Source organism: Lissotriton vulgaris, chromosome 2_2 (genome assembly GCF_964263255.1).
Source record: "Lissotriton vulgaris chromosome 2_2, aLisVul1.2, whole genome shotgun sequence".
Lineage (NCBI taxonomy): Eukaryota > Metazoa > Chordata > Amphibia > Caudata > Salamandridae > Lissotriton > Lissotriton vulgaris.
Genome location: NC_141688.1, coordinates 286,387,950 through 286,401,149, shown reverse-complemented (window position 1 = coordinate 286,401,149; position 13,200 = coordinate 286,387,950).

The following is a 13,200-nucleotide window of genomic DNA, read 5'->3' as shown; positions in this document are numbered from 1 at the left end:
GGCTGCAATACCACGCACTGCATCAGCTTGCACAGCTTCGCGCCATATTGGAGGAACTTCTCTCATAGGATATTGACGACCTTGTTTCGTACTACGCTTGTCTAAATCTCTTGGTGAACGAAGGGAAGGATCGAATCTAAAATCTAAAATTAATTCCATTGCTTCTTTTATCTCTTGACCAACTATCATACCTGCAGCGAATTTTTGTTGAACTTGGATTTATTCATCCGGTACCTGTTCAGATTCGCTCTCTTCCCATTCTTCACGTAAAAGGGAACACATGACATCAAACACATAGCGCTGTGTCGGTTCCTTCCATTGCATGAATGTATCTAATACATCTCGTACATTATACCTCCCAACTTTCGAAATCCACCTAAGGGCAGTGGAGTCTAAGATTCCACGTTCTTCACTACTAGGGAGCTGACTACGTCTCTGAACGGAATCAGAGACAGGACTCCTAATCAAAGTTTTGTAAAAGGGAGATAGAATATTAGTGACAGAATCAGTGATTCTCCGACGAACAGAAAGCGGAGTCATATAGCTTGCAGAAGTTTGGAGGAGAGTAGTAGTCGGGACAGAGGAAACAGCAACAGTAGGGGTAACAGGCAAAGTAGCTTGTGAAACAACAGGTATCAGCGGTACAGGCATAGGCAGAGGAGCCGGCAACCCTGGAAGAGGGGGTGCCGGAGGAACATTAATATTAACCACAGGAAGTACAGGAGCTTGATTCAGGGGTGCAGGAGCAGGTATACCAGGTTGTCCAGCAACCGGTAATTGAACATTTGGCAAGGGTGGAGCTGTAGCACCCTGTGCATACGGTGGGGGTGACCTCAACAAGTAAGACAACAGGGGATCCTTTTCAGGGTCCTCTACTATCTTAGCTGTACTTGATGGCAAGGCAGGATAGCACTTGTCTATCGCTAAATTACGCTCTCTATTGGCCATCCCCATTGCTTTCTCAGATTCATTGAGTTGCAGCTGCTTAGCAGACTGTTCTAAAGTCAACTCTTGTTCTTTTTGTTCTTTCTTTAACTTTTTAGTTTCTCTCTGTTTGGATTCTTTTCGCCAATAACGGAAAGAATCAAACATTGCCGGCCGGGCTTTCTTCTTAAACAATTTCATTTCTAAATTATCAAGAATTTCAGGTTCAAAACTACCATGCAGTGGCCAACTAAGGACACCGTCTTTTTCCGTGTACCGGATCCACACCTCATTATAAGATATAGGACCCACACCATGTTTACAGTATAGATCATAAAGAGGAGTTCCAATCGGAGGAACCAGACATGAGTCCTCCAACCGGGAATCCCTGTTGCAACCAAAACACGACAACATACAATTTTTCCGACTTACCATTTTATAATCCGGAACACAGAACAGACACAAACAAAGGTGCGCACCAAGAACTTAGGCCTACCAAAGCGAACAAATGTATCGATACTAAGCATGGGCGAATTTTGCGAATCTCGCGTTCGTGAATTTTGCGGATTTGCGAACTCGCAATCCGCAAAATCCGCGAATTCCCGCGAATTTGCGGATTTTTTTTTTTGTGTGTTCGCGCGTGTTTCTGCCAGTTCGCGAGAGTTTTTACAATTTCGCAATTTGCGAACTTACCTGTCGGGTCGCAAGTTTTGCAAACTTGTTGTTTCTACGTGTCCAGCCTGTTTGGGACACTCTTCTTCATCACTGCCACTCTCTGTCACCACTGCCACTCTCTGACTACTCATGCCACCCTCTGGCCCACCCATGCCACCCTCTGTTTCATCACCACACCCTCTGGTTGTCCAGTGTACATTATTTTCGGCAAAGCAAAGCACACCTTCCCTGCCTCAAGTGACCTGAATTAATTTGGGGCTGATTAATGTGTCACAGAATATTTTTTTAGCTGGCACCTGCTTCCTTAGTGCTTCCTGATTAGTGATCTTTTGCACTTGCTAAGTGCTTTCATTGTTGCAAAATTAGTTACAACACCTGCCCTGCCCCAACTGACAATAATGAATTAGGGGCTGATTAATGGATTTTAACTTCCAGCCTGGCTCCTGCTTGTCTCCCTTAGCTGTAATTCAGGACCTTTGTGGCATATGTGTAACTATTCTGAGGTTCAGAGCAGGGTCACATAATAGTTGCAACTGGCAACTGAACTCTGGAGGGGCCCCTCAGGAAGCACTACAGGAAATGGCTACTAATGATGAGCCTGAACTTTTGAACCTGGTAAGTAGTTTCAGTTTTGCTAAGATCGTATTTCTGCAATTTAGCACTTACTCGCGGGGTGCGAAGTTGTACTGGCAAGCCGCGAACTCACGCGAACAGTGCGAGCAAGCCATAAAATCCGCTGCTCGCGGATTTGCGGATTTTGCGGGAGATTCGCGGATCTCGCGGATTGCGAATTTACCGAAAATCCGCAAAATCCGCGAGCGAAACGGATTTTCCGCCCATGCTTAATCGATACCCAAAGTAAACCAAATGATTATCGTAACTAGAACAACCAGTGATAATCTTACGAAACCAAACCAAACCAAGAACTAAAAGGATTATCCAAACAGGAGCAAACCCTTATGAAGTAACCAACAACTAGCAACCACTTAATACTTAACTGAGGCACTGAAGACGTCACCAAGGAGAAACCCGTCTTGTCTCGCCGTACTAAGGTCTGCACCTCGGGTCCAAGACAGGGCGACAGTCAAGGCAGCGGACCACTGCAGCCGTCCGAACGGGAACCCTCGTGGAAGAGAACGTCGGGCCACTTTTGCGATATGCCGGGATCGATGAAGTGGGGCGCCTCCCTCCGGAATCTTCACACGAAGCTTCTCGAACTCTTCAGGCTTTTGGACCGGTACCGAATGACGTCGCCCCACGTTTGGCGCCAATTGGAGTTCTGGACTTTTTGGTACTGTCCAGAGGTGTCCGGGACAACACCCGAAGACCCCTGAGTTCTACCTGTCTCGGTGCACAAATAAACAGAAACACGGGCTTCTCGATGGTGGCGTCAAAGACCAAAGGTTTATTACTGCAGGGACACAGAAGTCACAGAAACTACACACGGGCAGATTCTAGGAGCCTGTTCGATTTGTACAAAGTGGGTTGCTCCTTAAATACAAAATTTTTAGCTTGGGGCAACATTCTTCACATGTTAGTATGTTTCTAAACCTTCATGTCCTAAACAATAAATATTTGGCGTTACACGAGAATCGTCAACAATATCTGATGTCAAAACATTACGAACGAGGGGTTCCCACTGTTCCATCATAATCCCATGTCAACTTTTCATTCAAGAGCCGGACCGCCTCATCGTAAATTTCGTTACCTCCCCCTAATAAAGGCCCAGAAGGAAAGGAGCAGAGCCAGGTGCAGAAGATAGAAAAGCAGGATAAGAGATGTTTGTGGGTCGTAAATGGGCAAGGCTACCAGCTTCGGCTGCCTAATCATGATCAGGCCAACGAACACGAGAACCAGTATAGCAGGACTGGCCTCAGGCTGGGGAGGCAGCTTTTGCCGAGTCATGCGGCCACAGCGTTTCTGTTCTAAGGTGCATGTGTCACTAGCAAGGTGAATCGCCAGCTAAAGCTTACGTGTCCTTAAGTGAAATGGGTTGATCAGAGGTCACTGCGTGTCCATTGACTATGTGAGGGCAAGGAAACAAGATGGATGCCATGATCTAAAATGGATGCCATCGGTGTATCAGAAATGTGGTTATAACAGGAGTGCTCTTGCTCGTAGCATAGCGAAAACACCAGGATATGCTAAATGGATCATTTGCGGTTCATTGGTACCAAAATTATGAGTTTACGACAATGTTGAAAACACGGGTTCAAATCGTCACGGAACCTCAAAGGCAAGCACTGTTTAGGCTTGAACAGAGATGGGTGCACCGACTTCAGCTTGATACAGTAGGGCTTAACGATGCAGTCCCCTGGGCTATCGTTTCCCAATGACATTCCCTAGCTAACCCCTGTACCTACTCGGCCTATACATCACACACACCAAAGTTGGGCACAGGCCACCTTACTACAGAGGATCTATGTCCGACCCCTGATGATCCACGAACGAGTTATCCCTACACGATGGCCCCCCTAATACCTCTCCGACCCCTGTCACCTCCCAGACGAGCCTTACAACCCGGCCATCATTAGGGCACCCATGCCATCTCCGAGGTTACTAACTGGTAGCAGCCCCCTTCCTCCAGTAGTTGCGCGGCGCCCCCCTCACCCCCAACATGCCCGCACGCTAGGTTATCATCATTACTATGACCATCCTTCCCAATACCAGAATGATGTTTTCCATCAGTAGCAACCCAGTGCCACTCCTTCCCTTAGCAGACCACACATCCGTTGTCTGCCGGCATTAGCGACCTACCCAACATGGCCGCCATACTTGCCATCATCTCTCAGTAACTGTCCTAGTTACCGTGCTACCTTTACGCATGCGCATGACGCGCGACAGGTGCCACCACACCCGCGGCCCCCACCCGCCTGCACGCTAGGTCATCTTCATTATTATTACCATCCTCTCCAATACCTGAATTATATATTTTTTCATCAGTAGCAACCCAGTGCCACTCCATCCCCTAGCAGACCGCACAACCATTGTCTGCCGGCATTAGCGACCTAACCAACATGGCCGCCATGCTTGCCATCATTATCCATTAACTGTTCTAGTTACCGGGCCACCTGTACGCATGCGCATGACGCGCGTGGGGCGCCACCACACCCGCGGCGCTCTGGCGAGGTAACGGACAGCCTACTTAAAGATGGACCCTCCCGGGATTCACTACCAGCTGCTCCGCACCCTGACCAGGTGCCGCGAGCGTGAGGGGTAGGTATCTACGCCTTCCCAGCGTTTGGATACAGGTAAGCTCTGTCGCCATACCCTGATCACCTGAGGCTCATATCCACTCTTACAGCCTTTCTACATTGGCGGTAACGGGGATTGCTCTTAGCTCCGCCCGGGCCACCCCCTTCGTTTAACCAGCTTTTGGCCAGCGGTTCAGAGGATGGAGAGGAGGGGGTCAGTGCCCGCCTTTTCACCGATCACACGTACGCCCTTGAGCCTGCACTTTTACGTTTTTTTCCGGGCTTGACGCTCCACCATATTTCGGCGCCGTTCTCATTCGCGCTCATGACTGTGGGCGTGTATTGTTGCATTGGTGCTGAATGTGCGTGCTGGGCTCCACGCCGGGGGTTCCTGTGACCCGTAGACATCCCACACGGACGAAGTGTTCGGCGCTTTGCCCACCCCACGACTGGATACGCGGTAGTGGGTGCCCTAATGCTGGAGGTCACCTGTTGAACGAGCCTTTACCACCAGGCATTTGCATACTACCCCATGACCTGTCACACACAAATCAATCCTTCCCTTCCATACCCTACAGGTATACCCACCAGACAGCGCTGGCCTCACGGGAGCACGCTGCGAGGCCTGTGTTACTCTCCCTTAGGGTAAGAACCTTTCTTCTTTTCTCCTTGGAATGGGTGTGGCTTTGATAGATTCGGCTCTAAACTTCAGATTAGTGTTTTTATTTGCACTCTGGTTTCTCCATTGAGAGATAATAATCGCGCCATATCTACACCGGTTATGTAGGGAAATTCTCAACCACCCAGTTACTGGTATGAACGCTTTCCCTGCACGCCCCCCTCACCCCCCACAGTGTGGAGAGCATTCACTATAAGTCACCCCATATCATCTAAATGTATAAACGCAAAATTGAGATATGACTTGACTCGCACTCTTCTAATTATTTTTTCCTCCTACATTTAGGTCGCTTAATTAGAGCAGGACCTCCTGGCCCTCTTTTGTCACCGACCTAGTGAGGTTGTATTTGCTTTTTACTTCGTGAATGAGCATAATATCACTTGTGTAGTACTTTTTTTAGGTCCTGACGAATCGCTGTTTGGCGTGAAACATGTTGACCACACCAGGGGGTTGAGTTAGTGTGCTGTACAACTCCACAGTGTCTAGCTCCCCTCCCACCCTTTTTAATCAGGGAATCGGCCACGTCAATAAATCCTTTTGTGGACTGCTTACCCTTTTTTAACGCTCATTCACTTTGCACCGACTACACTTCTTCTTTACTCACACACACCATCGGCAAGGAACAAAAGAACTCAGCCATAAAAGTGCCCTTGGGCACTCCGTCAGACATTGCAGTGCCGGTCTGACGAGGAGCAGTGAGCCGATGATGAGACTGGACATCCTACAGTCAGGGTGTGTTTCACACCTAACGCTCTGGGTGTGTGAGGCTCTCTAGTTCCGACAAGGGAACCCACCTAGTTCCTTCTCCACACTCTATTACTCTCCCCGGGGAACTTTGTATCCTTCTGTGTGATGTAGTGTTATGTGTCATGCAGTGTCATGTGTTGTCATGTGTCATCATGAGTCATGTCATGTGTCATGAGATGTCACTCGTCATGTGTCATGTGTCGTCATGCCGTGGTATCATGTGGTGTCATGTGGTATCATGTGTTGTCAAGTAGTGTCATGTGTTGTCATGTGGTGTCATGTGTCATGTGAGGTCTTGTGTCATGTGATTTCATGTGTCTTGAGGTGTAATGTGTGATGTGTCATTTGTTATGTGGTGTCATGTGGTGTCATGTGTCATGTTGTGTCATGTGGTTTCACGTGTTGTCATGTGGTCTCAAGTGCCATGTGGTGTCATGTTTCATGTGTCATTTGGTGTTGTCATTCGGTGTCATTCGGTGTCATGTGGTGTCATGTGTTGTCATGTGGTGTCACGTGTCATGTGGTGTTGTGGTGTCATGTGTTGTCATGTGTCATCTGATGTCATGTGTCGTCATGTGTCGTCATGTGTCATGTATCGTCAGTCATATGGCGTCATGTGGTGTCATGTCATCATGTGGTGTCATGTGTCATTTTGTGTCATGTTTTGTCATTTTGTGTCATGTATTGTCATTTTGTGTCATGTGTCATGTGTAGTTATGTGTCATGTGTCATATGTCATATGCCATGTCATGTCATGGGCATTTGTATAGGGCAACTGTTACCCTGAGGTGTCCGTGTGGTAGCTACAATCCTCTGAAAAAAGTACAGATTAAGACCGCTAAGTTTTAAGGGCCTTCCTAAATGCATGTAGAGATCTGAGCTGTTCCTCAGATGGTAAGGCAAGTCATTCCAAGCCTTGGCCGCACCAACGCTAAAGCTTTTTACTCCCCACCTGGCTTTTTTTGTGGGTTGCACAATAACCTATTTTGCTTTTAAAGGGTGCTGTGGTCTATTGGACACATACCACTGAAATTGCCCTTTCAGATGGTCGGGACCTATGAATGAAGAGCCTTAAAGACCATACAGAATGATTTAAACTGCACTCTTTTCTTGACAGGGAGAAGTGTGGCTCAATGATTAGAGCGGCAGACCATGATGCAGAGGTCTAGCCCGGGACCAGGGTTCAATTCCCCGCCTCGGCGGGGCTTGGGTTCAAAATTCCACGGACCTGATAATTCTAGCCTCAGTGCCTATTCCGATCAAGGATGCCTGGCCTCCACCTTGGGGGTGCCCAGGAGTGGATGCCTCACAGGGAAATCCAGGATGGGTTCCACAGCGGTATTCATACAAGCGCCTTGAGACCCTTGCGGGTGAGTAGTGCGCTATACAAGTATCAATTTACAGGAAGCCAATGGAGTCTGCGGGTCTCACTGGAGACAGATGCATATTTGGGTATGCCTGCAAGCAATCTGGCTGCTGCATCCTGCAAAATTTGAAGTCTATGCAAAAAGCACTCCTGGATATTCAGATATAATCTGTTGCAATAGTCTAGTCTTGACATAATTAGTGAGGTAATCACCAAGCGCCGACTGTCCCTTGGCTGCAAAGGCAATATTTTCTTGCATGTCCGAAAGACATATGCAGTTGCAGAAGCAACTGCATTAACCTGGGCCCCAAAATTGAGTCTGTCATCAAAAACAACTCCCAAGTTTTATACTTTCCTGGTGGGAGTTGGAAGAGAACCCAAAGATTCTGGCAACCAAGTTCCAAAAACTGGGGTCACAGTTTATTGTTATATGTTGTCAAAAACTGCCATTGCTAATGATAGAAGAACTCTTTGGCAGAGATTACATTTCTGTTCAATTAGTTTTAATCCTTTTCATGCCCTTGCTGCTGAAAATAAAAAACTAAAGCTGAAGTTTTAGCATGTTAAGGCTATCTCAAGTAATACCAGTCGGATCTTGGATAACCGCTCACACCTAGTTTGTAGCTTGTGTGTGAGGGACCCTAACCCAAGTTTTAAGGCCAAGTTTCATTCTAATCTAAACATATGGCGGATTATTTCCTAAATCCAACAATACAATTTTCAGATAATGGGAGCTTCTAAATGATCAATGAACAACTTCAGACAAGGGATCCACACTAGTGCATAAAATGTAATGATGGTTGTGGTACATCCTGACCACTGGTTTCATAGCATACTCTCCGTATTTATAACTGAAGCTTTCTTTTTCATTATGTATAACTACCTGTGAGTTGAATGAATAAATTAATGAATGAATAGAGGATTTATAAAGTGCACGGCTAGTCTGAGAGTGTCGGTGCTAGGCAGGTAGCACATATCTGGGGGTTTGACCTATTAGTCTTTAAACAGGTGGGTTTTCAGTGTCTTGCAGAATGCTTTTATGTCAGAAAGGTATTTGAGGGACAATTGAAGATCAATCCAAAGTTTGGCCTCCAGTCATGAACAGGCAGAGCTGCCCCATCTTTTCTAGTTTATGCGTGGAACAGCTAGGAGGTGACCATATTGAGAGCCTAATGTTCTATGAGGGCAATAGTTCGTCAATCTTTCTAGGAGGAAACCCGGGCTTGTTTTGTAATAGGCTGAGAGTACCACTGTAAGCACTTTAAAAATGGTCCTCTTCTTTCCCGGCAGCCAATGCAGCTGTTTACGGTAGTGAGTGGGAAATGTATACTTTATTTGATTAAAAAAGATATAATCATAAAAGTAGAGTGCATACAAACATATACATAAATAAACAGTTAAAATAACTCAAATATGATGAAGTAATATATCAATATTAAAACTAAAATCTTGCTTTGTTACAAATTAGTTTCTTTAAAAAGCATTGGGAGGCCCTTCCGATTTCTGAGTGAAATTACAATATGCATGGCGAATAAAAATTGTGAAGGCTATGTTTAAAACTGTGTTTTCTAGAGACAGAGCTGCAATATTTGCCTGTCTACAGGTCCGGATTCCCAGCCTATTCCACTCAGTTTTCAGCTTACGTCTGCGCTGTGGCAGTAGAGCTGAGCAGAGACATACTACATGCTCCAGGGTTTCATCCGTCTTACCACACCCTCTGCACAATAGATCCTCTGTCATTCGGCACCAGGAAGGTAAATTCTTTAAAAGTTGCCAGTCACCCAACCTGAGAGCCATAAAGCTAAGTTCTAAGTGCAGGGAGTAGGTGCAAGACAAATAGGAAGGAGGGGAGGCCGACCCATAAGAATTTATTATTGCCCATGCGTGTCTGCGTTTAGAAAAGAGAGCTTTATCAGTGATTTGGGACCTCAATCGTATGCGTTTCTTGATGCTAATTTTAAAAACTGCATTACTGGGGTTAAGATCCCATAATTCACCCACAGGCAGTTGCTGGACACAGTCCTTAAAAAATGGGCATAGGAGCCACCTAGGTTTTTCTGAGAAATGTCTAGCCAAAGTACTGACTCCAAGGACCCTGGGTCTGCCTGCCTGAGTTTGTGGCACAGATTCAAATAAGTGCCAGTGTTTGAAATGTCTTCATTTAATACACCCATTTCTAATCTAATCTGAGCGGCAGAAGCCGCTTTAGGCAAGTGAAGAGCTTTTTTTGTAAATTTTAGTCACATGTTGGTTTTAGTTGGCGTTTAATTTTCCCCTAAAAATTTCTATGCCATACGACAGGGTAGGCCCGATTATTGCTCTCATGACTTCCAACAGAGGTGATAAACTCGGACCAGACAGTTTTTTTGAGAGCTTACAAAGGTTCACCTGAAGATTCATGGTTTTTATTGATATTTCGCTGCGGTGTTTGGCGAAGGTACCCCTAGTATCAAAATTCACCCCTATATATTTATATGTTTTTCCTGTTGTAAGACACATGTTATTATATAGCCATCCGCCACCATGGTTGCGTTTCCTGCCAAAGGTAACCACTTGGGTTTTCTTTAGGTTAACCTCTAAATTATTCAAGGAGGTATAGCTGTGTAGTTTATTTAATAGCCTTTGCAGCCCTACCCAGGTGAGACTAAAAAGGACCAAATCTTCAGCATATAGAAAATTGCTTATTAGCTCACCACCCATCTTGGTAGGATGGCTGTTTATTTCTTCTAGGGTGGCTGGTAAATCTGCTATAAACATGTTAAAAAGTAGTGGGGCCAGCACACATCCCTGTTTGACAACTCTCGTTGTCATGATTTTCTGAGAGAGATGTGTGCCAGTCCCCAACTTTACTTTTATCCACGTGCTGGTATGCAGTTGAATAATCGCCTCCAGAAGTTTAGCTGGGATCCCCCATTTTTTTAGCTTGACCCAAAGAGCAGCCCTGGGGACCCGATCAAAGGTGGCTTTGAAATCTACAAAGCAGCAGAAACAGACCTTGATGTAATAAGTGCATTATCAACAATTATAGACAGTGCTAACAGATTAGTCGTGGTGCCAGAGTCAGCAGTAGTGAATGATCGAGGCAAGCTTGGGGAGCTTTAACAGTAGGCAGATGGCCATATTCTGGATTTTCCGAATTTTGCGCAGTTGGAAAAAACAAGAAGAGACAGTGGCATTTATCTGGGGCTTCATCGAAAGATCTTTACTGATGATAACCCCCAGACTTTTGTCTGAGTCAACTTGACGAGGGGGAAGACCCAAGCTAGCTGGCCAGAAATTGGAATTCCAAGGGTTGGAAGGCCCCCCGACAAGAACCAATTCAGTCTTGTCGGGGTTAAGCTTAAGGTGATTTGCCCCCATCCAGTTGCTGATGTGACAAAGGGTGGCTTGAAAATCTGAGACCGACTGGTCCGAGGGGTCAATGTTGCAGACCAGCTGGATGTCATCCGCGTAATTAAACACAGTGACATTCCTATCTCGGAGAGACCGGATCAGGGGGGTAAGGTATAAATTAAAAAGGAGCGGGGATAAAGAAGAGTCCTGTGGCACACCACAGGTCAAACCCACCCTGTCAGCGGAGAACTGGGAAAGCCGGACCGCTTGTTGGCGGCTGGTGAGAAACGAGCAAACCCAGTCCAGGCCAGTGCCCCTGATGCCAGCCTGCCTGACACGGTTGACCAAGATGACATGGTTGACCGTGTCAAAGGTGGCCGACAAATCCAGGAGCTCTAGGGCCTGACTGATGTTAGAGTCGGCCCCCCTACGCAGTTCCTCCATGACAGAGAGTATGACCATCTCTTTAGAGTGGGTGGGTCTAAACCCGGCCTGTTGAGAGTCGAGAAAATGAGAATGCTCAACAAACGAGCTCAAGATGTTAGTGACGTGAGACTCGAGCGCATTGCTGAGGTAGGGAAGGAGGGAGATAGAGCGGAAGTTGCTCATGATCGTGGGATCGGCTGTAGGTTCCTTTAAGATAGGCACTACCTTGGCTGCCTTAAAAGAGCTAGGGACTAGGCCAAGAGTGAGGGAATTATTCAGGAGTGCCAGGGGGGGGGGTTGGGCAAGCAATTAAGGACTTGCATAGGATCTTGGGAGGGCAGCAATCAGTGGGAGACCCTGAGGTGACTTTGCTTAGAAGAGCAGAGAAGTCCGCCTCCAGAATGAGGGGGATCTGAGTTAGAGATTGGGGGTTGAGGGAGTCAGCGAGGGACCCGGGAGAGTCAGATAAGGGCGACACCGAAATGCTGTTTTTGATTTTTTCAACCTTTTCAACAAAAAAGTGATTGAGAGAATCACAAAGCCCCTGTGAAGGGAGAGGTTTAATGGAGACCCTGTCTGAGTGAGACAGTTCCTCCACAATCGAGAAAATGTCTTTAGCTTTGTTAGCTGACCACAATTTTGTTGGAAAAATATAGGGTTTTGGCCAACACAATGAAAGACTTGTACCCTTTAAGTAAAGTTGAGAATTCTAGCCTAGCTTCAGGTATCATGTGTCATCCTGTGTCATGTGGGGTCATGTGGTGTCATGTGTTGTCATGTGTCATGTGGTGTCATGTGTCATATGGTGTTGTGTGCCATGTGTCCTCATGTGTCATGTGTCATCATGTGTTGTCCTGTGTCATCATGTGTCATGTAGTGTCATGTGTTGTCATGTGCCATCATGTGTCATGTGGTGTCCTGTGGTGGCATGTGCCATGTGTCATGTGGAATATGTCATCATGTGTCATGTGGAATATGTCATCATGTGTCATGTGTCGTCATGTGGTGTCATGTGTCATGTGGTGTCATGTGTCATATGGTGTTGTGTGCCATGTGTCATCATGTGGAATATGTCATCATGTGTTGTCATGTGTCATTTGGTGTCATGTGTAATGTGGTGTCATGTGCCATAATGTGTCATGTGGTGTCATGTGCCATGTGTCATCATGTGTCGTCATGTGTCATGTGTTGTCATTTGCCATCATATAGTGTCATTAGCCATGTGTCATCATGTGGCATATGTCATCATGTGTCGTCATGTGTCATTATGTGTTATGTGGTGTCTTGTCATGTGGTGTCAGGTGGTGTCATGTATCATCATGTGCCATGTGTCATCATGTGTCTTCATGTGTCATGTGATGTCATGTGTCATCATGTGTCGTCATGTGATGTCATGTATTATCATGTGTCATGTGGGGTCATGTTGTGCCATGTGCCATGTGTCATTATGTGTCATATGTTATCATGTGGTGTCATGTGCCATGTGTTATCATGTCATGTGTCATCATGTGTTGTCAAGTGTCATCATGTGCCATGTGGTGTCATGTGCCATGTGTCATCATATGGCATATGTCATGTGTCATCATGTGTCATGTGGTGTCATGTGTCATATAGTGTCATGTCATATGGTGTTGTGTGCCATGTGTCATCGTGTCGTCATGTGTTGTCATGTCTTGTCATGTGTAATGTGGTGTCATGTGCCATGTGTCATCATGTGTCTTCATATGTCATATGATGTCATGTAATGTCTTGTGTCATCATGTGTCATCATGTGTCATGTGGGGTCATGTGGTGTCATGTGTTGTCATGTGTCATCATGTGTCATGTGGTGTCATGTGGTGTTGTGTGCCATGTGT